The sequence below is a fragment of the Meles meles genome, chromosome 4, assembly GCF_922984935.1.
Source record: "Meles meles chromosome 4, mMelMel3.1 paternal haplotype, whole genome shotgun sequence".
NCBI lineage: Eukaryota > Metazoa > Chordata > Mammalia > Carnivora > Mustelidae > Meles > Meles meles.
This window is the reverse complement of record NC_060069.1, coordinates 80,654,826-80,682,361: the sequence shown is the minus strand read 5'-3', so window position 1 is coordinate 80,682,361 and position 27,536 is coordinate 80,654,826. Positions and strand designations below refer to the sequence as shown.

General features: G+C 45.4%; 1 protein-coding gene across 1 annotated transcript in view; it reads left to right on the top strand.

Annotated features, from left to right (window-relative positions):
* Positions 1-437: 437 nt before the first annotated feature.
* The window catches only part of LEKR1 (leucine, glutamate and lysine rich 1), a 298,468-nt gene continuing 271,369 nt past the window's right edge, over positions 438-27,536 (top strand). Inside the window, exons 1-3 of the mRNA XM_046002022.1 lie at positions 438-950; positions 12,627-12,715; positions 13,687-13,732. The gene's annotated coding sequence lies outside the window, so the exon portion shown is untranslated. The remainder of the gene's footprint in view (positions 951-12,626; positions 12,716-13,686; positions 13,733-27,536) is intronic.

Genomic DNA, 27,536 nt, shown 5'->3' with positions numbered 1-27,536 from the left:
GGGGTCTTCTGTGATTTCTTCAGGGAAGCTCAACGAAAAGCCCCCTTAAATGGCCTTTATCACTGAGATGGGTAAGGAGTACAGGCCTCACAAGGGCGCACCAGGCAGGCAGGTCCCAACTGTTAGCATGGAAGGCTAGCAGAACGCGTTTGAAATTCAGTCACCATTTAGTTCGGATTTATTGAGCCCCTGCTATGAGCCAGGCATAGGTCTAGGCACCGGGGATACCATAGCCAAGAAAACATCAACATTCCCTGCCCTCAGGAAGCTTCCACTTACATATTACACCAAAGGGCTGGCCCTCAATAATTCAGATACAGGTTTTAGAAAGCTAAGGGGTGAGCAGTCAAAGAGTGCAGCATTTGCAAATGTACGTCCTTCAATGTTGTTTGCCTTCATCAAGCTTTGAGATACACCAAGAGCATAAGCTGCTCAGAGGAGCTGGAGCTGCCCAGGTGGGAGCAGAGGAACACGTGCCTATCCACCCCCCTCCAACCCTGTCCTCTTTGGCTCTGTGGCTGACATGCTTGCCGTGCGGCCTTGGACCAGAAGCTTCTACCTTGTGCCCATTTCTTCACTGACAGAGAGGACATCACGCTATTTGCCTGTAGGCTGGGCACGTGTGTGCATCACCCACCAGCTGGTGTTTGGGAAGACTACTTTCAGATGTTAAGGGCACGTAAATGAAGTCAGTGAGCTTTGCAACTCACCCCTGCACGGCGAACTTGCTCCCTGCCTTTCTGGAGATCCGTGTGTAAACACAGGACTGTGTAATTAACCTGATGTCAACACCAGCTGTACAAAGGCACCAGAGGGGGACCAGGTGGCCCAGGAGAGAGATCTCCGTGTAGACCTTGGGAGAGAAGGAGCACTTTCCTCTGGCTTCTCATTGCAGTTCCTTCAAGGGAGGAATATCCTACCAAAAGTGGGCAGGCGGCTTCCAGGACCCGGTGAGTTTCATTTACAGGGAAGAGAACAAAAGGTGGCCCCTGTGGGAGCCTTTATTTTCCAAGAAGCCTTGGCCAGCCAGTGGCTGCGGGCACTTGTCCAGATACTTCAGGTGCAAGATGCCATTGCCTGAATTACCACCACAGAATTCTTTGATATGGTGATGACCACTGTGCTGAGTGGGCCTGGAAGATGCCGTAGGTTTGGTCCAATGGCTGCTGACAGAGTTGGGGAAGGGGTGGAAGTGAATTAAGTGAATGGTTAAATTTGTATCCCCCATTTTGTCTGGAGTTTTTCTTCGCTTGGGGTAAGAATATTATGATAAGATGATTTATAATGAGGAAAGCAACGTTAAAAGGGAAGGCATGAGAGAAAGTCATGTTGTCATTACAGTAACAAAAAAACGCAAAGGTGAACTCAGTATGAAGTTAAGACAGCTTCAAAGACTGTCAGAACAAGCTTTGGCTTTGCTAAGAGATCCTCTGAGACTTTTCCACAATTTAAAGGAAAACTTTTTTTAGCCGACTTGTTATTCCTCCTCACCTCAGACTGAATGAAAAGCTTATCCCAAGGAAGTAAACAGTCCTAGCAAATAAGGAAATGATTTTGGTTTAAACTAATATAAAATAGGAGCTGGACTTCTTGATAATTTGTAACTTGTGGCCCACTGCCCACCCTTCCTTCCTTCCCTCCTCCTTTCCTTTCTTTTTTCTTCCTTTCCCCCCCTCCCTGCTCTTAGCCATGATTAACAGTTTTGAGTCCTTTAAGTAAACCATGACACCTTTCTGACCTTTCTGTCCTCTGAGGTGTTCCAAGTGCGTCACATGCCCAGTGTGACTGAAAAGTAACAAGACAGAGTTCCAGATCTGGCTCTGGAGATAAGTCTCATCACTTTGTAGTCACAGGGCATTGTTGGGGGGTGGGGAGAGGTTATCAACCTTCAGGGAGGGAGCTGGGCGGGCAGGCAAGTGACCTGGCAGGAATGCGAGTATGTGAGTATGTGACAGGCAGTGCTCTGGGTTAAGTTCGAAATAAGCCACACTCCCACTGTGGAAAAGCCATCCTTCTAGAATGTTAGGGAGGCGTGGGTGATGAGCCGTGGGATCAGGAGATTTGCAGCCTTCTTCAGATGTCTGACTGCATGTGTGAAATTTCCTTGAGGTTTCCTGGAGAATTCCTGAGGTGAACAGTGTCAGAACAAGAGAACCAAACATGGCTTCCATACTTTTGATGTGGTTTGAAAAGGTGGGGCCAAGAAAAAATTCTTGAGACATCTTTGGTGGAAAAAGGTGCTATTATTAAACCACAGGGACAAGACCTATGGGCAGAAAGAGCTGCAATGGGCTCGTGAGGAGTAACTGGGTTACATCCCCATAGAGGGGAAGATGATGTTAGGGCTCCAGGAAATTAGTCTCTAGGTTTCTGGAGATTGCTTTTTTTTTTTTGTAAATCATTAAGACAGTTGCAAACTGATGGAGACTCCTGTCCTACAAGACTGTGATCTCTATCAGTTAACCATTTGTTTTTCCCTTTCCTTTGTTCTTGGGCAGCTAGGAGTGCCTGAGAAATGTCACACAGATCCCACAATGTTGGGGAGGGTGGGGGGTGGGGAGGAGGTTGCTGAATGTCAGCTTGTGCTTTGCCCTCAGCTGGCCTTCTGCTCCCTCACCGCTTTGAGTGTCTGTGTCTTCTTTTCATGGGCCCCGGAGTTACCGCGACCTCAGTGGGGCCTCAGGGCTCTGGCAACCCCCTTCCCTGCGGCCCAAGCCCCAGGGAACCATCTTCAGCCCTGGATTCATAGAAGCGCTGGATGGTGCTGAATTCTGATTTCTACCCTGAAGTAAGCAGAGCTGAGTTCTGAGCTCCGCTGCTGGTTTGTTTCTTCCTTCCTATTCATATTTTGTTTGGGCTTGGAGTCTGGTTTATTCTGCTGATCTGCTTCCCATTCAATGATTAACTTATGAATAAAGAAACATTAGGAGCCGCGAGTTCTCACTGGGGGCGTCAGTACGTCACACTGAGGACTCAAGAATGATGAGCCTTAGAAACCAACGACAAGGACCACATGTCCCCTGGCAGATGTGAGGACTGCCACAGGTTGTTGGGAAGAGGAAGTTCCGAATGTCCTTCATACTCTCTAATAGCAGATGTTTCACCAGCACACCAGGCCCAGGACTCCAGCCTCCTCGGTGTTTTTGTTCTTGAAGAATGGCTCTGACACAGTTTTCTGCATAAAACATACAGTCTGGCTGGAGGGATGGGCTGGACCTGAAGCCACTCTATGGGTTTCACAGTTTAGAAAAGCATTTGTCTTAGTCGGAGTTAACTCTACAATGCCACTGCCAGCGTTCAGTGTGGTCCAGGACGCAGGCCTCTCTGTGGACATGCCTGTGGGCCTAGGGGCCTGAGTTGTGGTGATGAATTTTGTATGGTCAGAATTTTGTATGGTCAGAACTATTATGGGTTTTTCTGGTGTCTGTTATCTAGCATATGTTTTCTAGCCTATGTTAACATACATTATCCCCCTTCTCCCATTCATTCTGAGAGCACTGGCTCTCAGAAGGTTTAAAATACCAAGCACAGGTTACCTTGGGAATCATTACATTTCTTACCGCTTAAAAAACAGAACAGAATTACAAGAAGGCAGGTCAACATGCTGATCCTTGTAAAGGCAAGGTAATAGGTACAAGAAGAGTTATTATTTATGTACTTAAAAAAAGATTTTATGTATTTATTTGTCAAGGAGATAGAGAAAGAAAGAGAACAAGCACACAAAGGGAGAGTGGCAGGCAGAAGGAGAAGCAGGATCCCTGCTGAGCAGGGAGCCCAGTGAAGGACTTGATCCCAGGACCCTGGACCATGACCTGAGCCGAAGGCAGACGCTTAACCAACTGAGCCACCCAGGCATCCCTATTTTATGCACTTTTATATATTCTTGAAAGCATTTCTTTCTTTCTTCCTTTCTTCTTAAAGATTTTTAATTATTTTTTTAAAGTAATCGCTACATCCAATATGGGGCTCGAACCCATAACCCTGAGGTCAAGAGTTGCATGTTCTACAGACTGAGCCAACCAGGTGCTCCTGTGTGAAAGCATTTAAGTAAATTTTTTCAAAAGGATTCTGAACACCCAATCGAAATGATACAAAGATGTTTGACATGTGCAAATTCTTACTCAACACTCATGAGAACTACCATTAACTGAGCATGTAGCCTTGTATCAGAGAATCGTATGCCAGGCCTCTATGTTCATGATTTCCACGTGCATAACAACCCAGCAAAAGCCGGACAATTAATCCGATTTACAGGTTCGACTCAAGGAGGCTCAAGCCACTTGTCGAGTAACAGAACCAAAAAAATCAAACACAGATAGATCTCCTTCCCTAAGAAGCACAATTTCTACAATTCCACGGGACCTTCAACTCTGTGTGGGTGTAGAGCGCAGTGATCCCCAAGCTCAGCTAGTCACAAAAATGACCCAGAACACCGACTTTTAGATTCTTCCCCCAGGTCAGGAATAAGGCTGGGGAAGGTCATGTTTTATGCACACGCCCCTACCCCAGCGATTCTCATGAGGAGAAGAATTTAGGACATTCTACCCTGCCCCTAAAAGGAAACTGGTTCCTACAAAGTGGCCCCCTCCTTAGAGGTTATCTTTTAAAATGTATGGTTTCATTGGGAGATGGAGAGGAGAAGGAAGTTGGGGGAAATTGGAAGGAGAGGCGAACCATGAGAGACTATGGACTCTGAGAAACAACCTGAGGGTTTTGAAGGGGCAGGGGTGGGAGGTTGGGGGAACCAGGTGGTGGGTAATAGGGAGGGCACGTGTTGTATGGAGCACTGGGTGTTGTGCAAAAACAATGAATACTGTTACGCTGAAAAAATAAATAAATAAAATGTATGGTTTCATATCAGTATAAAGCATTGCAACACATTCCTAATTCTTTCCCTTTGAATTCATTTCTTACCTAGCCTTGTTTGTTCCCTGTTAGGAGAGAATGTCCTTAGAGCAGGGACATCTGGGGCAGGGGAGTCACTGAGAGGTGGTGAAAGGTTGCAAACTAGGAGGGTGGGGAAATTCAGTGTTCTTTCCTTCACAATTCCATCGAGCACCAGCCAACACCACACCCCTATGGGTGTCTGTTTGCTCTTCATGCACTGTAAAACCTAAGCATAAAAAGAAATATCTTTGAAAGAGAATATTGTGCCCAGTTACAGCAGAGTGTTTGAATCCAGTAACCAGTTGTATTTTTCAAAGGACAATTTTGATATTTGGATTCTTCCTTGATGTCTTCCTTGTCTTGTGCACGAAGTGTTTCTAAATGGATGCAAGGGTCCGTTCCAGTCTGGGAAGAACAATGGGCATATTAGAATTGCCAAGGGTCAGAAACTGAAGCATTTCACATCATAGGTCTGCGTTGCAGGAAACTGAAATTCCTGAGCTCTTTGGAGATACTGGCATTCAAAGAGGCACGATGATTCCAGCTTCATTTCAGGCCTCGGGGGATTGCATTGGGTCGTGAAAATCTGCAAGATGGAACACACACACATACCCTATCTGTGAAAACCACATAATCTCAGTGACTCCGGCGGTCTTGAAAAACATTTATCCTTCCCAATACCACATCCACCCCCACTAAGAAGGATCCAGAAGGGCCTCTTAATTCACCCTGTGAGAGAAGAAAACACACAGTGGATTTTTCTCCCCCGCTTGTTTGCTTGTCAAGGTTAAGGAAACATTGAAGCCAATGGCTTCTTCTCTCAACCGGCTAAACCAAGGGCAGGGGACCAAATGAGAGCGGGAGCCTCAGTAATTCCTGCATCTGACCTCAAGTCCAGAGCTGATGACCTTCTTCAAAGGAAGAATGCTTTGAATGTGTCCTGTGTAATCTCGAGGCAGGGGATGAGGGCAGCTGAGGTCTGTGGGCACCAGAGTGGGAGTGGATCCTGTGTCCTTCCAGCCAGGATGCCAGGTGGGCCAGAGAAATGTAGCTGTAGGAACGAGACCCACCATGGAGTTGCCGGGGCCATTATTAGCGATCACCCTGGAAAGAGCCTGCACTGTCCAGCACTGTCCCAGACTTCATCGTTCTGAGCCCTGACAGGGAACTCTGAAGACAGTTCCAACAGACAACCCTCTCAGAACCATTTCTAAAGTTACAGAATCTCAGACCCAGAAGGCACCCCAGAGCCATCTTATTGCGCTTGGCCATGGGATAAGACAGACCTGGATAGTTGCACTGCCAGTTACCTTCTATGCCCTAAGAAGTCTCTGGTAGGCTGTTTTTGAGAGAGGCATCTATAAATGATGCTCCCTACTAACCTGTTTTATTTAATACGTGTCACCAAGCATATGACCTTTTCTTAATACGTGGCCATCACCCCAAATCTGTGAAATGGGCCAAACAATAGCCCCGAACTTATGGAACCGCATGTTCATATGCTCTGTTAAAATCAAGACACCTTCATATGAGCGGTTAAGTGTGCAGCTGTGTGAGTGCCTGGTCTGATCCGCAGAAACCTTCCCCCATCCAGGAACACAGTCTGTATTTTGAAGTGTTGAATACATCATAAATCAGCCATCCAGGGTCTAGATGAGCAGGCTGTTACTGTATTTATTACACCGCACTTATACATATTTCTCTTTAATAAAGCAATTTTAATCACGCATCTGTAAGGTCTTGCTGGGTGGCTACTCTCTTCCCACCTGCTGGCAGAGAGACACAATAGAGGACACCGCAAGTTAGGTACTGGGATCGGTGTTGACCAAAGCCGTGGCTCCTGGAAGCCCCGTCCAGATTTAGAGATATCAGAGGTTTACCCAACCGGGAGAAATCTCTAACCTTGTCTGTGTGAAATAAATCTCCCGGAGGAATGTCTACATCTGGTTCTATAAGAAGGGTGATGGAAAACAACGACATGTTTCTGGATTGGAAGTTTGGCCTCGTCAGTCTTCAGAAGGGGGTGAGCGTACTGTGATATAATTTTCTGTTTATGGAAGCAGACAGACAGGGATGTGTTTTATACTGAACCATGGTTGACTTTGCCAGCCCAACACCGTTCCCCCTCTTTTGTTGTTGTTGTTATGGCCACCTAGTCTAGGGATAACACACAACTTAAGCCTGGCCAATCAGTACCATATTCGAACGAGATCAGTGACTGGTTGAGAAATAAAAATTCTAGGCAAAGGAAGCCCCCTGGGATTTTTGTTGGTTCTGATAGGAAAGAGGCAGTCTCTTTCTCTTTTTAAACTGGAAATACAAGCCTGGAGCTACTGGTGGCCATCTCGCCACCACAGGAGAAAGGCTGATCTGAGAATGAGACCAAACCCCGGGGACGCCCCTGAAGAGCCTCCATCCAACAACATCAAGACTTCGGTTATCCGTGCTAGTAGACAAATTCTCTTTGATTTGCTTTTTCTTGAGACAATTTAAAGTAGGTTTTGGTCACTTGCCACTGACAGATTTCCAGTCACGCATTCTGATAATATGTAGGCCGTGGTTCTGTGTGACCATGTGGTGGCCAGCCTCCATGATGGCCCCAATAAACTTCGCCTCCTAGTATTCCTGGTATTCACCGAGTAGAACTCCCTCCCACACCAAATTAGGGCTGGTCTGTGTGACTACAGAATACGGCAGAAGTACAAGTCTGTGTGACTTCAAAGCTTTGAATCTCTCATTCGGGGGCGAGCCAGCCACCATGTTGTGAGAACACTCAGGAAGCCCGTGTGAAGTCCACGTTGAGAGCACTCAGACCTCCCACGAATAGCTGACCCCAATAAGCCAGGTGTGTGAGTGAACTACCTTGGAAGTGGGCCCCAGTTCCAGATACGCCTTTGAATGATCACCCTCATCCCCCAGGCCCTCACTGGTATCTGGACCGCAACCCCATGAGACACCCTATCAATTTGGCCCCAAATTCCTGACCCACTGTGAGAAACTGTAAGGGATAATAAATAGCTATTGTTGTCTTAAGCCAGTAAGTTTTGGAGGAATTAGTCACACAGCATCAGGTAAGTTCCAGGCCTCACGCTACTTCTCCTCTCCCAGTGATGAAAACAAAATTACAACGCATACGTTCCATGCTCTTGTCCCTCAAATCTCACACCATTTTTGAGAGCTCCCAGAAGGGAAGTAATTGGCACAGTGGAACTCCTGCCGCCAGGCGCTCTCACTGCCCCTGAGTACCGCCATCACCTCCCTGGGGACCAGTGTCTATGCCAAGCTGTGCCTGGGAACAAAGGTCTCCCTCAAATTCCTAACGCAGAACTCAGGCATCAGGGGCATGTATGAGCTCAGGGCTCACCACGTCCTCTAGGACTGCTTCCTGTCCTCTCTCTGTGATGTCACTTCAACATTTAATGTGCCCATGAAGTTTGGAATTTGTCATTTTGACCATACCAGGTGATACTTGGAAGTCTAGCTTGGCCATTTTCTCTGTCATCATTGGAACAAACAGCTTTTTCTCTGAAGCACAGCAGCCTAATAGAATTTTCTGTTACAAGGCCATATCTTCACTTCAACACAGAAGCCACAGAAGCCTGGGATTACTTAGCACTTGAAATGTGACTCGTGTGATATAAGAACTGAAGTTTTAATTATATTTAAAGCATCACAGATGACTAGTGACTTTCTGTATTGGACAGCACAGCTTTGGAAGCAATGGTTGCCAAGCAAAACTTTTCATCTTGAGCCCAGAGGTTGCCCTGAGATAAAGGCGACCGTGGAGCAAGGCTTTAGCTCCAGTTTCTTACCCAATTTATTTATTTATTTTATTTATTTTTTTTTTTCTTACCCAATTTAAACGGAAGTTCAATTTGAATGGAAGTTTGACTTTCAGCACCTCCTCCCACCCTCCCCTCAGGACTCAGACAGGAGCCCAGGATTGACTAATCCCACCATCTTCCTTCCAGACGTGCCCACCCTCAACTGAATACTGGCGGCGGGCGTGGTTCTCTTTCCGACCGATACTCTGCGACAAGGAAATCTGGCATCTCAGGGTGGGAAAGGATCTGGAAGCTTTTCTAGTCCAAGCTTCCATAGGCCTCTCACTGCTTATGATTCCATAGTCGTTCACTGAACAGTCTCAACTCAGCAGGGTCAAACATGAAATGGTTTTCATTTTTCTAATCACTACCTGCAAATCTGATTTGTTCTAGCCAAACAAAACAAACCAGCAAATGAAAAATGAAAAGCTTCTCCCTTAGCACATCTCGGGCAGATTCCATTACTCTCTTGTCACTTGCAGTCCAGTTAAAAACCTCGTTCTCGCAATGGATTCAGAATTCTCTATCAGGCTCCTTCTCTTGCTGAGTTTTAAGACCCTCCAGGCTGCTGGGGTACGAAGGGACAGGGAAGAAGGGATACACTGTTCCCTGATGTGGGCGAGCTAGCTTGGTGGGACCTCTTCTGCTCCCTCCCAGTTCTTGCTGTTGGTTTCCTTTGCCAGGGGGCAGCCCTCCGGGAGAATCCTGGCAAGACAGCTCAAGACCAGCTATCTTTCCGGGGACAGCCCCCCAGCCCTGCCACCATCTCCCGCTCAGGTAGGCGAGGGGGCGATCTGCAAGTCCACAGCCTAAGCAGACGTCTACCTGGCGCCTGAGATGCCGCCCTCCCGGCCCCTCCCCCCCTTCTTTGCCTTGGGGCAGGAATGGACGTGGAGCACAGGGAGAGATCCACTTCTTCCTGTGACCCCGCCGGAGGTGGCTGACCTAGATAACTTCTTCTGCTTCCTCTCTGCCCCCCATAAAAGAAGCAGCGATGGTGATGGTGGTGGCTGTCGGTGATTGTGGACCTAAGATGTGGCCTCGTAGAAAGCCCAGGGAAGTGCGGGGCCCTAGGGCAGGAAGCAGATCTGGCTTTTGGTTTCTAATAACTCTCTTGAATGTGCGGCATTTAGCACCTCTTCTTTTCAGCTGGGACTCTAAATGCCAGTTCCAGGGTAACAGGAAAACTCTTATTCCACCGTCCCCTTCCCGGGTTTTGTCTGCTTTAGGTTGTCTGGAGCGGGAAGCGTGGAGCTGCGCCGGCCTGCTCCGGGTCCGCGGAAGGACTGTGGACAGTGCTGGCCCCAGTGGGTCCGGGCTGACGCTCAGAAGCTGGACAGAGAGCCCAGCACTGTGGGCAGTAGCTCCCTGGCTTTTCAGTCAATGTCCCCCCCCCCCCCCCCCCCGTTCCGGTGTCCTCGTGCTGAGCAGCGGCTGCTGTGCCCCCGCAAGGCCAGGCATAGGGCTCCCAGCACACTGGCCCCGGCCGGAGCGCTACGCTCTTTGCTAGCTTCTGTGGACTCCCAGGTGGGCAGTGGGGGACGTTCCAGCCTTGAGTAATCCTTCGGGATCGGAATGCCACTTCTGGACACAGGGTGGGCTGAGGAACGGGGGGAGGGGGGGGCGGTTGAATTTCCCTGGCGAAACAAACCCTAAAGGGCGGCGGGTAGGGGCGGGGCTGGGATCACGCCGGGATCTTGGCCATGGACACAGGGGAGCTGGTGAGTTCACAGGCGTTTGTGGATGCGGGTGATCGTCGGTCTCACACTCAGTCTGCCAGGGACCCGCACACGGTATCCAGCCGAACACTAAGCCCTGGATGTTCTTCCCGACCTGTTTGCTCAGGTCTTGTGCTCAGATCCCCGCAAAGGCCCCGGACTGATGGTTGAGGACTTGGGCCAACCTCATCCTGCCTCCCTTTGACCTGAACCACCATCCGGTCCCAGATTAGGGAAGCCTGTCCCCACCCTGTCCAGGAGGAAACAACTCCTCTTCCGGTTTTTCCATCTCTTTCCCTCTCCATTCTCGCTTTCCTTTTTAAAGCCCCAATAGTAGGAACAACTCACTCCATACCTACCATTCTCAGGGAGGCTCACTGCATTGATTCCAAGGTGGTTTTCTGAGCCAGCCTATATTTTGAAGCATCTGGCACAGGTCTCTTAGAGAACAGAAAAGGAAAAAACAAAATACAAATTAAATCTCCAGGACACGGCTCTGACAGAGACCCTGCTCGCTATGCACACATGAGTAAGAGAAAGGAAAAAACACCACTGTTCTTAAAGCATCACCCTCAAGCTGACTGTTGGCAGTCTTTTTGCAGCCTGAATATGTCCCTGTTCTCAATACCATCTGTTCTCACACACCTGCGACCTTTAAATAGGCCAAGCGTTCCTGAGGCAATAGGTAACAGGAACGTTTTCTATAAGCAACAGATCCCATCAGGGAAACTGGTTTCTTTGACTCCCTGGATTCTGGAACTTATTTATAATGTAAACGGAAAGCATTCCAAATGAATTCTTAGTAAAAGATATAAAACATGGCTGCCTTGTGTCTTTACTAGAAAGAGGATATAGAGCTGAAAGCTGGGTCAGCCATTTTTTTTCCCCCTCAACTGATTTTTTTTTTTCCTTGTTGTCTGGCTAACTTCAGGAAGACTTTCTTTTTTCCTAAAAAAATATTCGCTGGGTTCTTAAAGATGAGACAGTTTCACTCACTGCCCTCAAGGTTACATTTGAGTTAGAATTCTGGTGGCATTGTAGATGGTTCATTTTCTCACAACAGAGCCGTGAAACAGTAATGTCCCATTTTATGTATGAGCACACTGAGGCATGGGAATTTCAGAAAATTTCTCCAAGGTTAAATAGTCATCGAGTACCCTAAGATTTTCGGTCATCATGCTCCCTCAAATATTTAAGCAGTTATCCCACTGTTGATTTTCCGACTAGTTGAGATGTTTTTCTTTGGTTCTTGATGCCAACTTTTTGATCAATGTTATCATTTTAGGTTCTCTTGGAAAGGCTTAGATTAATAAGTACATTAACTGGAAGTATCTTAATTTTTTTTATGGTGACTTAAGGAAATATTGAAGTAAAATGTGGTCAGAATTTTGTCTTGACTTTTTATGTTTTGTTTCAGCATTTATCCTGCTGGCAAATCATATTTCTAAATGCTTCTGTTTTCAATGGGAGACCTTAGTAGCCTGCTGGAGTAAACATTTTAAGTTACTTACCACACAGAATCCCCTTCTCAATGTTTATCTTCCATATGAATGGATTTTCTTTTATGTGGCGTTTTCACGTGTCTGATTAACCCTTTGTGTGTTCTTGAATTCTTTTCCTGTTTGGTTGTCTTTGTTTTCCATAAAGCCACCCAGATTTTCCCTCTTGTCTAAGAGGTGCATAGTGCACTGGCTCTCTCCCTGTTTATTTTCCGTACTTCTTTTCTTTTTCTTTAATCTGGGGTGTGTGCCCTGCAAAAGGAACAGGGGATTTAGGAAACTGCATTTTTGGCCTTGGTCACAGCAGCACCAAACAACACCTCCAGAGATTAAATGTTTGTGCTCCCAACTGCTCCAAGTTCTCAAACATTCGGTCCAGCAGTGTGGGTGGGGGCTTTGTCATGCTTCCTACAGGAGTAGGAAGCTAAGTGGGTCCTGGTGCCTGTGTGTGGGGCAGCCCTGGGCAGCCTTGGAGGTCATCTGCTCCCTCAGAAACTGGTAAGAATCTTTTCTTTCCAGAAGCTTCTTTGTGTGGCTACTGGGACATGGCACCTGAGGAATGTGGGTGCCTTGTTTACCTGCTGTCCTTTGACCAAAGCTGGGAGTGCTCGCCACCACCTGACTTCTCAGAGTCCACATTTCACTCTTTTAAATAAATGAGATACCTTAAAAATCACGAAACTGCCCTTCTCTTTTAGGCTGTGGAAGGTCCAGACTCCAGCCTGGAGCGATAGGGGGTGGTCTAAAACCATGTGGACCACCTGGAAGGCACAGAGGCTTTGACAAGGTAAATGCAAGCTAGCAGCACCGTCCCCTTGCATCTGTAGAGACAGAGAGAAGACACATTTCAGGACTGAGAAGAATCTAGAACCCGTCAAGACCAGCGGTCCACAAAGCTGGTCTCTGCACAGGGAAACGAGGCTGTTGTCAAAGGACCATAGAAGGAAGTGCTGGAAGTAGGGGAGAGGACCTGCAGAAAAATTTATTTCTGGTCTCCAGGTTTATGAACCACTGCGAGGGTAACCCTCTCCCAATCCCCTATCAGGGGAGCCCGGAACAGGTGTGTGACTTTTCCCACATCGATGACTATTTAGTGACAGAACTAGAATATACATTCCCCCAAATTATTACTCCATTATTCCTCCTAATACAGCACAGAAATAATGTACCACAACTGTGCTTGGGGAGGGGGGAGGGAAAGCATTCTGCCACCATAATAATAAGAGCTAAAGTACCAAGCAAAAGCTCAAGGTAAAAAGGAAAGGGACAGTGGGGGATGGGGAGGTCCAAGGCAGGTCACAGGAAGCACTAGTTCGTGTGCAAACCTGAAAGCATATAGAGGCCACGAGTGGCACATAGATCAGACTAATCCGATCCAGATCTGGGAACTTAGTGCCCTGAACATGTAGGCTTATAGCTCCTGCTTCCTCCTCCCTCCCTTGCAAGGCTTGGGCTAGTCCTGGAGTGTGAGGTTAGAGAAATTCAATGGAAGGTTTAGAGACCCAGAGCCAAGGAGATCACTATAACTCTTGTGCTCCCAGCACAGAAGTGAGGGGAGGAATGTACGATGCAGTTGTGTTTTGTGTTTAGGAAAGAAAAAAAAAAAAAAAAAAGCCTGTGTGGTCCTGAAGGAAAGAACATCTTAGGTCACATATTAGGAAAAACTTGCTAACACTCAGAGCCATTCCTCTGAGGATCTGGGAGCTTCCTTCCCTGCCATGTTCTGATCATGACTTTTTCTTTTTTTTTTTCCCACAGCAGTGCAGCAACAAGGCAGAAACTACCATTCGCGGGACAAATTCAGGTCAGTCTTTCGGGAGGTCTTGCTTCTGTGCTTTTAGAAATGTGTTCAGCCACTACAGCAGGCCAGCAGCATGACTGGCCTTTTCCCCAGTTTTTAGTTAGCCCCAGCATCATGGCTAATCAGGAGCAGGATCCTTTTTTAACCCTTCAGATGTGCCAGGGAGAATTCCTCTGTGTATTCATGACTGGAGGAACAGCATCTCTGACATGGAGAGGTCTGGCAGGCTGGAATTTCTGGATGGTTTTTCCCACTGTAGGGATTCAAGCAACCCATTGTCATTCTTCCGTCTCTAGCGGGAGAAAGAAAAAACCCCAGCCCTTAGAGATTTTGTTCTGGCTCAAGGACATGGGTTTTCTTTCCTGGAAACAGGGTGCTTCGTGTTGCCAACACGCCTGTTCTGGCAAGCTACAGAGGAAGGAGGCTGCTGGAGAGAAGGGTCTCCATGCCTCCCCAGAAGGACACAAAACCTTTGTTATTTAATAGTTCTTCAGCATCTGAGAAATTTTATCCCAGGGAAAAGGCTTTGATAACTTCATGCAGAGTATTTTAAAAATTATAAGTAGAAATCAGATCACATTAAATAGTGCATGTCTAAGCCAAGTACAAGTTAAATTGCCTAACGGGCTGCATAGGGCAACAGGATAGTTGTGGATCTGCACTGTGTGTGTCTGTAACTGGCAGCATGTGGACCGGGGGAGCCAATTTCCTGTGTCCCCTGGCCCCAGGCTTCACAAGCACCCCAGCTCCAGGACACTCCGAAGGCTCCTCTGTAAAGCCCTGCCTGTGACAGCAGTGCCTGAGGCAAAAGTCACCTTGACTCAGAGGAGAGACCAGACCATGGTGTGACACAGAACTCTGTCTCTTCCAGGGCCTGGCAACAATCATTTTGTCTCCGTGGTTTCTCCTAGGAGGCCTCATTGGTCACCAGACTACCTAGAGTAGCAGTTCTCCGAGGGTGGGCTGCAGAGCCTTGGGAAGCCCAGCCCTATTGCAGGTGGCCCAGGAGTCAAAGCCATTTTCATGATAATATTAAGATGTTCTTTTCCTCTTTTCACCTTACTGGCATTTGCATTGATGACCTAGAAGTGATGGTGGAGGACGGGGAGGGAGCACGAGTGTCTTAGTGCAAATCAAGCCGATGGCACCGAACCATCCCAGTAGGCACTGCATTCTTCACTGCCTCATCCCTGCAGTCCAACCACACCCCTGCTCCTTTCCTTTAAGAATGTCCTTGAGGGACCATAGAAAATACTCATTTTATTAAGTCTCGACCTCTAGGTACCGGTCTTTTTAACCGTCTATGTCCTGAAATGGGAAAGACACATTGAAAAAATCTGCTGTATTCCAAAGTACCATGTTTGTCCCGAGAGAAAGCACTCGTGACATTGTTTGAGTTACCAACTAAACTGGCCACTTTTGTGGAGCACTGCTTCTACCTGAAAGAATGGTCGAGAGACACATGACCGTTATTTTGGCTTGGATATTTGGCAGCCATTTTCTCAAAAGTTGGCAAGTGAGTCCACCCTTCAAAGAAAATAACTGACAGTATTTGTTGCCAGTGGTAGAAATGAAGACTTTAAATAAAAATTAAGACTTTGGAAAATTTGTATCAACTATCCTGAGCTTCACAGCTTTGCCAGTAAAGACTTTACTGATGATACCGATGGTGATATTGACAAATGCAATTTGTGATACTGTATGAGTAATACCTCAGCTTTGGGAAGGTTTGCATAAGTCAGTGAATCAACATTTTCTAAATGACCAATGCCTGATGTGACTAAATTATGCATGGGTAAAGGTCACTTCAAAGTATAGGCAGACCCATGAATTCTAATGCAACCGAGATGAAAATTTTATTCATTTGGGTTCAGGGTCCACACTGCAACTAACTTTTAAGAAACTACCACTTGTGCAGTTTTGGTATAGTGTCAAAGAATATGCACAATTTTCCAAAAAGGCTCATAAGATAGCCCCCTCTTTTCCAATGATATATCTGTCTGAAGTCAGATTTTCTTTGTATACTTCAACCAAAACAACACATCACAACAGATTGAATGCAGAAGCAGAGAGAATCCAGCTGTCTTCTATTAAGCCAGATGTTAAAGAGATTTGCAAAAATGTAAAGCAATGTCATTCTTCTCACTACTTTGTTTTGTTTGGGAAAATATAGTTATTTTTCATGAAAGTATATTATGTTAGCATGAAATGGGCTAATCAATGTTATTTTTAAATTAAACACCTTAAATTTTTCAGTTTTAATTTTTACTGTGTTAAATAGCAATAGATATCACCTAAATACATAAGAACACTTTATGATCCTCTATCATTTTTAAGAACGTAAAGGTGTCCTGAGTCTAAAAAGTTGAGAAATGCTGATATACTGAAAGTTCATGTAATAAAGCCATTCAAACTAGAAAGCATGATAGAGTGGATAGAACATTTGCTTTCGAGTCAAACCCAGGTCAAATTCTGACTTTAACACTTACTAGATATTTGACTGAACCGGGCATTGGGTTGCTTCAAGTTTCCATTTCCTCATCTGTAAAATGGGAATATCGATACTTGACTTTCAGATTGCTTGAGGGTTAGGATAGTACTTGTAATGTACTTAGCACAGTACCTCACAGTAGGCACTCAAATATTGGTTGACTGAATATAGTAAAATGTTCAGTATATCGATGACAACTTTCGGTTGCAAAGAACAGAAATCTCTTAAACAGTAATAAACTAACAAAGAAACAAACAAACAAAAGTCCAGAGACAGAAGAGCTCAACGATGTCCTAAGACCCAGGTCCTTCCCATTTCCGCTCTGATCCCTCAGTGTTGGCTTTCTTCATCGGTCAGGTAGCAGATGGCAGCTGTAGTTCCAAGGCACAACATCGAGGCAGAACAACATCTCGAAAAGGAGAGATTTGTTTCTCTCCCCTGTGGCTTTCTCTTTGGAAAGAGAAAACTTTTCCTAGACTGCCCCCCAACATACTTACGCTCCTATTTGATTAACCTGAATTTGGCCACATGTCCATTCCTGAACGAATCCCTGCTGGGGGCGGGGCGGAATGCGATGTCCCTTTGACCAATCAGGCCTAGATCTCGGGCTGGAGGTGGGGTCAAGCTTCCTCGAGGGACAGGCTTGGTGGGTGAAGTGCTGATCCTGAGCAAAATCAAGGCCTTGTTGTGTAGGGAGAAGGGATAACAGAAGGAGCCATTAGGCAATCACACAAGGTCTACGAGACACAGTAAATGAAAGTCTAGAGCAGTGGGTCTCCGTTGCGGCTCAGCACTGGTTACATGGGAATCAGCCCGGAGCTTGTTTAAAATTACAGTTCAGACTGTACTATGCATATGAAGTACCCTGGGATCTTATTAAAATGCAAATTCTGCCTTTGGAACAAGTTCTCAGATAATATAGTCGCTACTGGTGGCTACTGGTCGCGGAAGCCCACTTTGATAAACACAGATGTAGATCGGCCACCCCACATTGCTGACTCCGTCTCCCAGGTGACCCTGGTTTGAGCACTGGGCTCTATGTGATAGGATATCAACTATGTGCAAGACCAGCACGCATGCTTCCACTCATCCATTAACTTACTCGTTCAGTGAGCACTCGCAGAAACCTATGCCCTGCTGAGCCCTGTGCTGATTGCTGAAACCTCGGGCCATGTTTTGTTGGCGAGGGAGAGCAGGTGGGCCTATAAGCCGATGTCTTTAACGTAATGTGAGAAATGCTCTAAGAAAGCGAGGCACAAAGTGTCCTGTGACTGAAGGGAAAGGTGGTGAAGTGGGGGGAAGATTAGGGACAGTTGCACAGAGGAGGACATTTGAGCTGGGCTTTTTTTGGTGCCCAAAGTGAGACAATATGTGTGCCTGAAAGTATGGAAATACGCGCGAGCCAAGTACATTCAGGGCACAACGAAAAGGTCTCTGCCTCACGTACAGGCTGAGCTGGGGGTGAAGGAAGAAAAAGGTCAAAAGGTTTGGCGGGGACTCCATTATGAGAGGCCTTGAATGCCGCACCAAATCCCTAGGCAGCTGTTCTCAAGTTTGCACATTAGAATCACCTGGAGAGTGGGCGCCTGGGTGGCTCAGTGGGTTAAGCCTCTGCCTTCAGCTCAGGTCATGATCCCAGAATCCTAGGATCGAGCCCTGCATCGTTCTCTGCTCAGCAGAGAGCCTCTTGCACACCACCCCCTACCTCCACCTCTCTGCTCACTTGTGATCTCTCTCTCCCTGTGAAATAAATAAAATCTTAAAAAAAAAAAAAAAAAGAATCACCTGGAGAGCTGGAAAAAGTCCAGATGCCCAGGCCACGCACTAGGTCCATTAATCATACTCTCTTGAGGGGGGAGGGGTGTGGAGCCAGGCATCAGTACATTTGAGAGCAGTGACGCAACGGGCAGTCAAGTTGAGAACCATAGGCAGGCAAGAGCCCAGCGCCTGCCCAACCTGTTTGCATAGAACACGTTTTTTCAGTGTGGACGGAGCCTCTCCTTCCTAAGTGCACTTTTCATTTCAATTTGATATTCAAAATCAGAATTATTAAAAGGCCTTTATGCCACAGAGGCCATGTGACGGGCATTGGAATGGAGCCCCCCTCCTTGGCCAGGGGCCTGTAGGGTGCATGCAGATGAAGCCTGCCCTTTGTTCTCCTGCCTACATCTATGAAAGCCGATCCCTGAGACGCTGCGGCCCCCTGCAGCCGAGGGCACCCCTTCCATCCACAGCCTGGACCACAGGGATCTTTGACCAGATAAGTCTGCAGAGTGTGGTCCCAATGAGAAGGCGCCCCCCCAACCACCCCACCCCCCCGTTTTACTAACTGAATACCTATTCGGGAATTTGAGCATATTTTTCCTTGATAAGATGAAAAGATGAAGCCTCCACATTTCAAAGCTGACAGAAGAATGTTTTTGTAGGCGCTTCCCAATATGAATGTGGAGTGCCTGCTCTTGGTTTTGATCTCCGGATTCGGCTGCTAAAATGTTATAGTTAATAAAAGTTGTCCCTTCTTCCATTTATCACCCTTAAAGTCCCTGAAATAAAGTCTTTCAAGTGTCCAAATGTTGCTATGAAACTTTTGTAGTTGTTCCCTCAAATTGCAGAATTTCGGGAGTGTTTTGAATTAAAAAATATTTAAAACTATTCCATGTATAAAACATAAACACAGCAAGAAAAAAAATAGCACTCCAAACTTGTTTACCAACCAGCTCAATCCCCCAGTTTGTAGTCAATAAAACATTGGGCCATCTTCAGCGGAATGGAACGAGCCTTCCTGGGGGAGACTGCAGCGGGGCCACTGATGCCTGCCCCCCCCCACCCAGGCAGCCTCCTGGGGGCACCTGCCTAGCTTGGGGCTGACTTCAGTTTGGCGGTCACGACTGTTTTGACTGTGTCCTGTTTTACAATTCCCCACCCAGCACACAGGAAGTGAAGTGCTGCTTTATTTTCAGAATTAAACTGCCTTCTAGGAAGCCTGGGGTCCCATTGGGTTCTTCTCAGACAGATCCTCAGATTGGCGGGGAGGGAGCCACGGCTTCTCCCCAGTGACTCACAGGCCTGCCCTGCAGAGTTTTCCAATATTTCACCCAGCCTCTTCCTTTCCTGATAGCCGTGGCTTTCCCCACGACCAAATGATGTGTAATCACCTTGAAAAGAAATAGAAAACAAACAGTTATCTGCGGCTCCGACTCCAAGAACCGGCTTCTGTGGGAATTACAGGCTTTCATTCCGGCCCTGCAGATGTGACTCGGAATCCCGGCCGTAGCTAATGTAGAAAGGGAGCTGGCCTCCTTGCGCGCAGCCCGTGCCAGTGTGTGGGTGGCCCAGGGTAAAGCCAGTCCCTCCTGGGTAGGCCTTGCCTGGGGTCTGCGTCCCTGAGCAGGAGGCCTCGCTGATGCCTGACCACTTAAGCCCAGAATATGTAATTAGTAAACAAAACCTCAACAGCCCCCCACGCCTAGCCTGCATTCCCATTGCCCCAGTTGTGCAGCGAGCGGCCCCAGCCGCTTCCCCCCAGAGTGCCCGGCTCTCCCAAGGCCCTACCCAGAGACAAACAAGCTGGCCTTTGATGACAGGAAGGGAGTGGAGTTTTAATCTTGGTTCTGGGGGACGTTCCCTCCCTCTTTGTGGATCAGCAGTTGCTTTCAAAATACTAGGAATTTTTTTTCTTTCTCGCTTTCTTTTTTTTTTAAACCTTACAGGGTTATTGTGTGCCATAATTAATTTAGCCAAGGCTCTTAGAAAGCAGTAAATGCTGAGTGGCCTTATTAGTCCTCATTTTAAAAAGCACTTTAACATCCCCGGGCAGCAGGTCTGATGAGAAGTGCTACTTATCCTGAGGCTCCTGGCCCTTCCTTCTTCTTAACTGATTCTCACAGGGCTTTTTTGTTCCCCTGATGAATATGCACGGGGTCCAAATGAATCATAGAAAAATTCGGCAGCGAGCTGAATTTTATCTTCAAAGGAGATTCCTTCCAGCTTCTAATGAAGGATAAAGAAGACATAATTTCCTGGGAACCAGGAGAGAGACACATAGCCTGCATTTTGGGGGGGACAGGACAAGGGTTTGGGTTTAAAGTTTAATTAGAAAATGTCTGCCTTAAAGGAAAGCCCATTTTGAAGCTTGCTTACAGCCTGGGGGATCGCCTCTCTCTGCTTCCCTTTCCCCTTCCTCATCTCCTCCCCACCTGCCCCGCCCCACCACAGAGCCCAGCACCCCCCACCGCGCCACACTCCACCAGCGTGGAAGGCAGCCCAGGCCAAGGGATGAGTCTTTACAAGACACACTGGCACATCCTGGGTGGTGCAGAAAGGCAGGGATTACAAAGACGGGATGGGTTGGCAGTACAAGGAGCCTCGCCCCAGCCCAGTGGATTCCACATTCTTCCCCCAGGCGAGCACCCCCAGTTGCCGCAAGGCCCTAGGCCAGCGGCTCCAGGGCTCAGCAAGTGCCTTGGGAGCCCCAGGGTTTCTGGAAGCCCTTCCAGCCGTCCAAGCTGTGGCTCTGTCGCTGAGCCTGTAGCAGCCTGTGCCAAACTCGTACTCTGGTTGACAGTTTTAAAATCACTCTTTACATGTGCTTTTAATTTTTATTTAACAAAGGAATACATACTTTATAATTAAAGGCCAGTTGGTGCTTAGTTTTATTGATCGCCGGCAAACACAGGGAAGAGCTGATAGAAATCTTTATGAGCTTCACGAGGCCCAGCTGCTCGCCAGCCATCCCTCCTCTCCCGAGCCTGTTTTCTCTGGGGCAGCCTGTCTCTCACTTTCCCCCAACTTTGTTTGGGTCTAGTAATTCTACCCTGTTTACACAATTGCTCATCCTTTATCCTCCTGTTTTTGATTTCCAACTGGTGTTTATTTTAAATGTAGTTACTGGCCAATTAAATAGAAATTAACTACGTTTAGAGACAGGGCTCCCGATGATTGGATTAGTGGTTCTTCCTCCTTTGGCGAATAGCCACTCTCCTTCAGGCCCTTCGGAGAGAACAGAAATCCCAAAGGCAGAGTCCAGCACCCTTTCTTTGCCAAGAGTCCTTGGGTCAGCTACCTGCGAGACCCAGAGCTGCAGGAAGTAGGGATGGGGTGCCCCGGTTGCCCGTTAGGACCTGGAGCAAGCTGGGCGCAGGAACCAGAGCTGTTTCCTGTTGTGATTTGGTTAAACCATTTCCGATGCAAGACAGACTCTCCTACCAGAAGGTCAGGTTTACTTCAATGAAGAAAAGGAAAACGACCCCATCTTCTGCTTGTCTTTGTTGTTTAGGACAGCTGGAACGCATCTTCCTTCCCACCCAAACACTGAACACTCCTGGGTTGGGTGAAGGCAGGTTGGCTGGGTTCCTGGGCTGGGCGGAGCCCGTGGGCTAAATCAGGGCGCTTCAGGCAGGAGCGGAGCCCAGGCTTCCTACTTTCAAATCAGACACATTGTGCTAATCACCTAGATAATCTGCTATGGGTATCCTTTATTCTAAAATGAGAAAGAGAAGCACATCTGTGACAGAAGTCATTAGTCCAAGCCTTTTTCAGTGTCACCATGTGCGTCTGTGGGTTGCACAGACATACATACACTCTATATGGGTGTCTCAAGAGATGTGCTACCTCCCCAGAAAACATCTTCTGTCTTTGCCTGACATCAGGCGATCCATCCTTCAAGGTTCAGTTCAGGCCCACCTTCTCCTTTATGAAGACTTGCCCTTAGAGTCAAGTCCTAGTTCCCTCACGTAACAGCCGTGTGGCTCTGGGTTAATGGGTGCAAGTCCTCCAGTTCTCGTTTTCCTAATATGGAGAATGGGGAATTATTGTTAAGACCCAAAGTTTTACTAGGGGCGGAGGTATTGCTATTCTACACACGGACGTGAGGTACCATTATTATTCTGTTATGACTCGTCCTTGTGATTGCACCTGAGAATGCCATTCGGGACATTCATTATATCCTACCTGTGCTCTTTCTTAACTGACCCTGGTAAGCCTGCCTGTTCTCTTTAATGAGGTTGTAAACTGAGAAAGGAAATAATCAAAGATAGATTTACCTATAAGAATCATGCAACCTTGTTTGTAACAGAAAAAATGGAAAATTGCCTAACAGTAAAATAATATGGGATTGAAATTGGTTAAATAAGATACATCACACATTCATTTAACATAATACAGTTTAACCATTAAAATGAAAGGGAAGGGTTTTGCTTTGTGATGTAGAGGGCTAGAAGGAACGTCCCTCTCATCCTTACAAGGAAAGTACCTGGATTAACGTCAAATTTTGTACAGACTAACAGAGAGCTGAGGTCACAGAGCAAGCAACAGGTCCCAAACCTAAGAAGAGATGATGTCTGCAGAGAGAAAGAGAACGCGAAGTACTCACCAGGTGTGGATACCACTGAACACCAATAAGAAGAGTTGAACTAAAATAGCTGTTAAGTTGTTGAAGACTAAATATGGGATGACAGGCAAGTATGAAATCCCTAGAGACCACAGGGTTTGGGGAGTCTGCGCTTCATTCAAGCTCTTTCCACAATCCCAACAAGTTTTCACGGAAAAGACTGGAAAGATGGCCTTAGGCGGCCCATCATGTTGCAGACCTAGGCGAGGGGTAGAGCAGTTTTGTAGGAGCAGGAAACTCCAGTTGAATCTATTTCTCCTATCTCCAGTAGAGGGGGAAAAGCCCTTTTCCCCTTTTTTTAAAAAAAGCTTTTATTTACTGGGTGCCTGGGTGGCTCAGTGGGTTAAGACTCTGTCTTCAGCTCAGGTCATGATCTCAGGGTCCTGGGATCGAGACCAGCTTTGGGCTCTTTGCTCAGCAGGGGGCCTGCTTCCTCGTCTCTCTCTGACTGCCTCTCTGCCTACTTGTGATCTCTCTCGCTGTCAAATGAATAAATAAAATCTTAAAAAAAATTTTCTTATTTACTTATTTGACAGAGAGATACAGAAAGCTCACAAGCAGACAGAGCAGCAAGCAGAGGGAAAGGGAGATACAGGCTCTCCGCAGAGTTGGGAGCCCAATGCGGGGCTCAATCCCAGGATCCTGGGATCATGATCCGAGCTGAAGGCAGAGGCTTAACCCACTGAGCCACCCAGGCACCCCTCGGGGGTGGGAAAGCCTTATTCTGTAGAGGGAAGGCATAGCAAGCATGACTGCCCTAGGGCACAGGTGAAAACTCACTGCACCAGGGTGAAAGCAACCAAAGGGGAAAAAAATCCGGGAGGGACAGAATTATTATATACTGGGTCCACAATATAGTGGGGGTAGGGACAAGAGAACTGAGAGACCTAACCCTTCCCTAATCCAGAGATACAGTATGGGCCTAAGACAGGCTTATTCAAAACATGGAGAATAAACTCCCACACTACCTCTCTCCCACTGCCAAGCCAACACGATTTGAATAACAACAGAATACTACTGAGAGAGGGAGGGGAGAGAAACAAGAGAACATCAAGAGACTCTCTTAGGTACAATTCAAGAAGGCCTAAAATTCAGAATCAAACAGCTAGTGCTCTGGTAAATTCGCTTCCATCCACTCAAAACACTAGGTATCCCTGTAAGAATTTCAGGCCTTGAGGATAAACATAGTAACCCAAACCTAGATTAATTTATGCCACTACATTAAAGGCCTAGCAGAAGGATAGGTATGTCTGTATTAAGGCCAAAAACTATTTACTCCAGTCTCTATTAGCCTATATAAGATGGCTGGCTTTCAACAGAAGATTACACGGCATATAAAAAGACAGAAAAAATAGATTCCAAAGAGAGAATCATCATCAGAACCAGATATAGATATGATACAGATGTTGGAAATGACAGGAAATTCTAAGTACATATGATTAATATGTTAATGGCCCTAATATAAAAGGTGGACAATATGTAAAATCAGATGGTTAATATCAATGGAGAGACAATAGCTTCAAAAAAAAAAGAATTAAATCAAAATTCTGGAAATGAAAGCCACGAGAATAAAGAATGCCTTGGAGAGTTTCATCAATAGACTCAGACAAATGAGGCAGAAACAGTGAACTTAAAGGTAGGTCATTATATATGACCAAAATGGAAACACAATGGAAAAAAGAGTGAGGGGGAAAAACAGAATATAACAGCCAAGAATCTCAGGACATTCTGAAACATTCTAATGTATGCATAATTAAAATCTTAGAAGTAGAGGACAAAGACAGGGACACAAATAGTGGAAGAAATAATGACCAAGACTTATCTAAATTTAATGTTAGACCCGAGAAGCTCAGAGAACACAAAGTAGGGATGATCTCACACACACCACACTCCTAAGAACATCATCATATTCCAAACTAGCTGCAAACCAATGACAAAGAGGAAACAGGAGGGCAGCCAGAGAAAAAAGAAATTGCATACTATGGAACAAAGAGAAGAGTTGCAACAGTCTTCTCAGAAATAATGTAAGCCAGAAGACATGAAGTAACATCTTTAAAGTGCTGAAAGAAAAACAAACAAAAACCTGCCAACCCAGAATCCTACACACAGCAAAAATCTCTTTCAAAAGGAAAAAGAAGTAAAAGACTGGTTCAGACTAACAAAAACTGAGGGAATTTCTTACCAGATGTTAAAAGAGGGGAGTGTGGGTGGGGCAGTCATTAAGTGTCTACCTTTGGCTCAGGTCATGATCCCAGGGTCCTGGGATTGAACCCTGAGCCCCAGGCCCCACATTGGGCTCCCTGCTTGTCGGGAAGCCCGTTTCTCCCTCTCCCACACCCCCTGCTCGTGTTCCCTCTCTCACTGTATCTTTCTGTCAAATAAATAAAATCTTAAAAGAAAAAAGAAATGTTAAAAGAAGTTCTTCATGCAGAAAGAATATATCGGACTGAAACTTGGATCAACATAGAGGAATGAGGACCTTGTAAGTAAATAAAGGAAAAATAAAATTCATTTCTTTTCTTATTTATGATGTTTCTAAAGGATAACTCTTCACTGTGGAAAACAATGATAGTGCCACGTATTCTGTATTTATAGCACATGTAAAAGTGAAAAATATGAAAACAATAGCACAAAGATGGAAGGGAGGAATTGGGAATACACTGTTGCTAGGTCCTCATAAAACATAGGAAGAAGTATAATATTTGAAGGCAGACTCCGATTAATTAAAGATGTGTATTGTAAACCCTAGAGAAGCTACTGAGAATATTTTTAAAAGAGGAATGAATAATAAGTCAATAGGAAATATAAAATAAAATAATAAAGAAATTCTCAATGAGCACAAGAAATCACAGGAAAAAAGGAAAAAAGGAAGCAAAGGACAGATGGAACAACTGAACTCACCTTAATTATAGAGACAGATTGGTTAGAAGTAAAAGGATAAAGAATAATATGCCATGCAAATACTAATTAAAAAAAATCTGGAGTACCTACGCTATCAAAGTGAACTTCAAAACAAGAGATATTATTTTAGGGATAAAGAGGTATAATACATAATGATAAAGGGTTTAGTTTTCTAAGAAAATATAACCAACCAAATTATGAATGCAACTAACAGGAGAGCTTCAACAGACATGAGGCAGAAGATACACAACTAAAAGGAGGAATATACAATCATCTCTCAGTAATTAATAGAAGAAGCAGACATAATTATTATGGAAATAGAAGCCCTGAATGATGCTATCAACAACTAGACCAAATTGATGTAAGTAAAACATTCCACCCAAGAGTAGTGGGACATACTTTTTTTTCAAGTGCCCATGGGACGTTCACCAATATGTACTATATTCTGTGAAATAAAACAAAAGACTACATAGCATTCAAAGTATGTTCTCAGGCCACAGTGTAATTAAACTAGAAATCAATAACAGAAAGATATTTGGAAAATCCCCATATATCAGAAATTAAGCACCCCCCCAATAATCTATGGACCAAAGAGAAAGTCTCAGAGGAATTAAAAAATTTTTTGAGTGAAGAAATTAAAAATACAACATGTCAAAATGTGTGCTGTTCACTGAAAGGAGTGCTTAGAGAGAAATTTAGGCATTAAATGCTTAGAAGAGAAAAAAGGTTCCAAATCAATTATCTAAGCTTTTGCCTTTAGAAACTAGAAAAAGAAGAGCGAAGTATGCTTAAGTTACGCATAAGCTAAGGAAAGAAAATAACAGTTAAAGCAGAAATCAATGAAATTAAAACAGAAAACAATAGAGAAATATTAATAAAACCAAAAGCTGCTTCTTTGACAAGACTGATAAAATTGATAAGCCTCTGGCCAGACTTACCAAGACCAAAAAGAGAAAAGACAGACATTACCAGTGTTAGGGACAAAAGAAGGGGGGGGCGCCTGGGTGGCTCAGTGGGTTAAGCCGCTGCCTTCGGCTCAGGTCATGATCTCGGGGTCCTGGGATCGAGTCCCGCATCGGGCTCACTGCTCAGCAGCGAGCCTGCTTCCCTCTCTCTCTCTCTGCCTGCCTCTCTGTCTGCTTGTGATCTCTCTCTGTCAAGTAAATAAATAAAAAAAAAAAAAAAAAAGAAGGGATATCATTACAGACCCCACAAATACTAACAAGATTAGAAGGGTATATTATTAACAACTTTGTGCCCAGAAATATGACTGCTGAAAAGGATTCCTTGAAAGAAACAAATTACTAAAGCTTACTCAAGAAGAAGTAAACTGATAGTCCTATACCTATTAAAGAAATTTAATTTGTATTTTAAAAACTTGTCATAAAGAAGTCTCTAGGTCCCAAAAGTTTTTACCATTGAATTCCACCAAACTTTTAAGAAAGAAATAATATGAATTCAGCACAACTTTCTTCAGGAAATAGAAAAAGAGGAAACCTTCCCAACTCATTTTATGATACTGGTGTTCCCTAATACCAAAGCCAGACATGGTCATCATGAAAGAAGAAAACTATAGAACAATATCCCTCATTAACATAGATGAAAATCTCCTTAAACTCCTTACCAAAATACTAGCAAATTTAATGCAGCATATGAAAAAGACAATCATCTTCAAGTGGCATTGGTCTCGGGAGTGTAAGACTGGTTCAACGTCTGAAAATCAATCCAGGTAAGTCACTAGATTAACAGACTAAAGAAGAAAGTAGATGCAGAATAAGCATTTAACAAAATTCTACCCTCATTCATGATTAAAACTCTCACTCAGTAAGCTAGTAACAAAAACTTCCTTAATCTAACAAAAGAAATCTATGAGAAACCTATAGCTAACATCATACTTAACAGGAAAAGACTGAATGCTTTCCCCTTAAGATGGGGGAGAAAGCAAAAATATCTATCCTCTTTCACTGTTCTTATTTAACATAATACTGTAAATCCTAGCCTTTATAATAAGACAAGACTTGGAAATA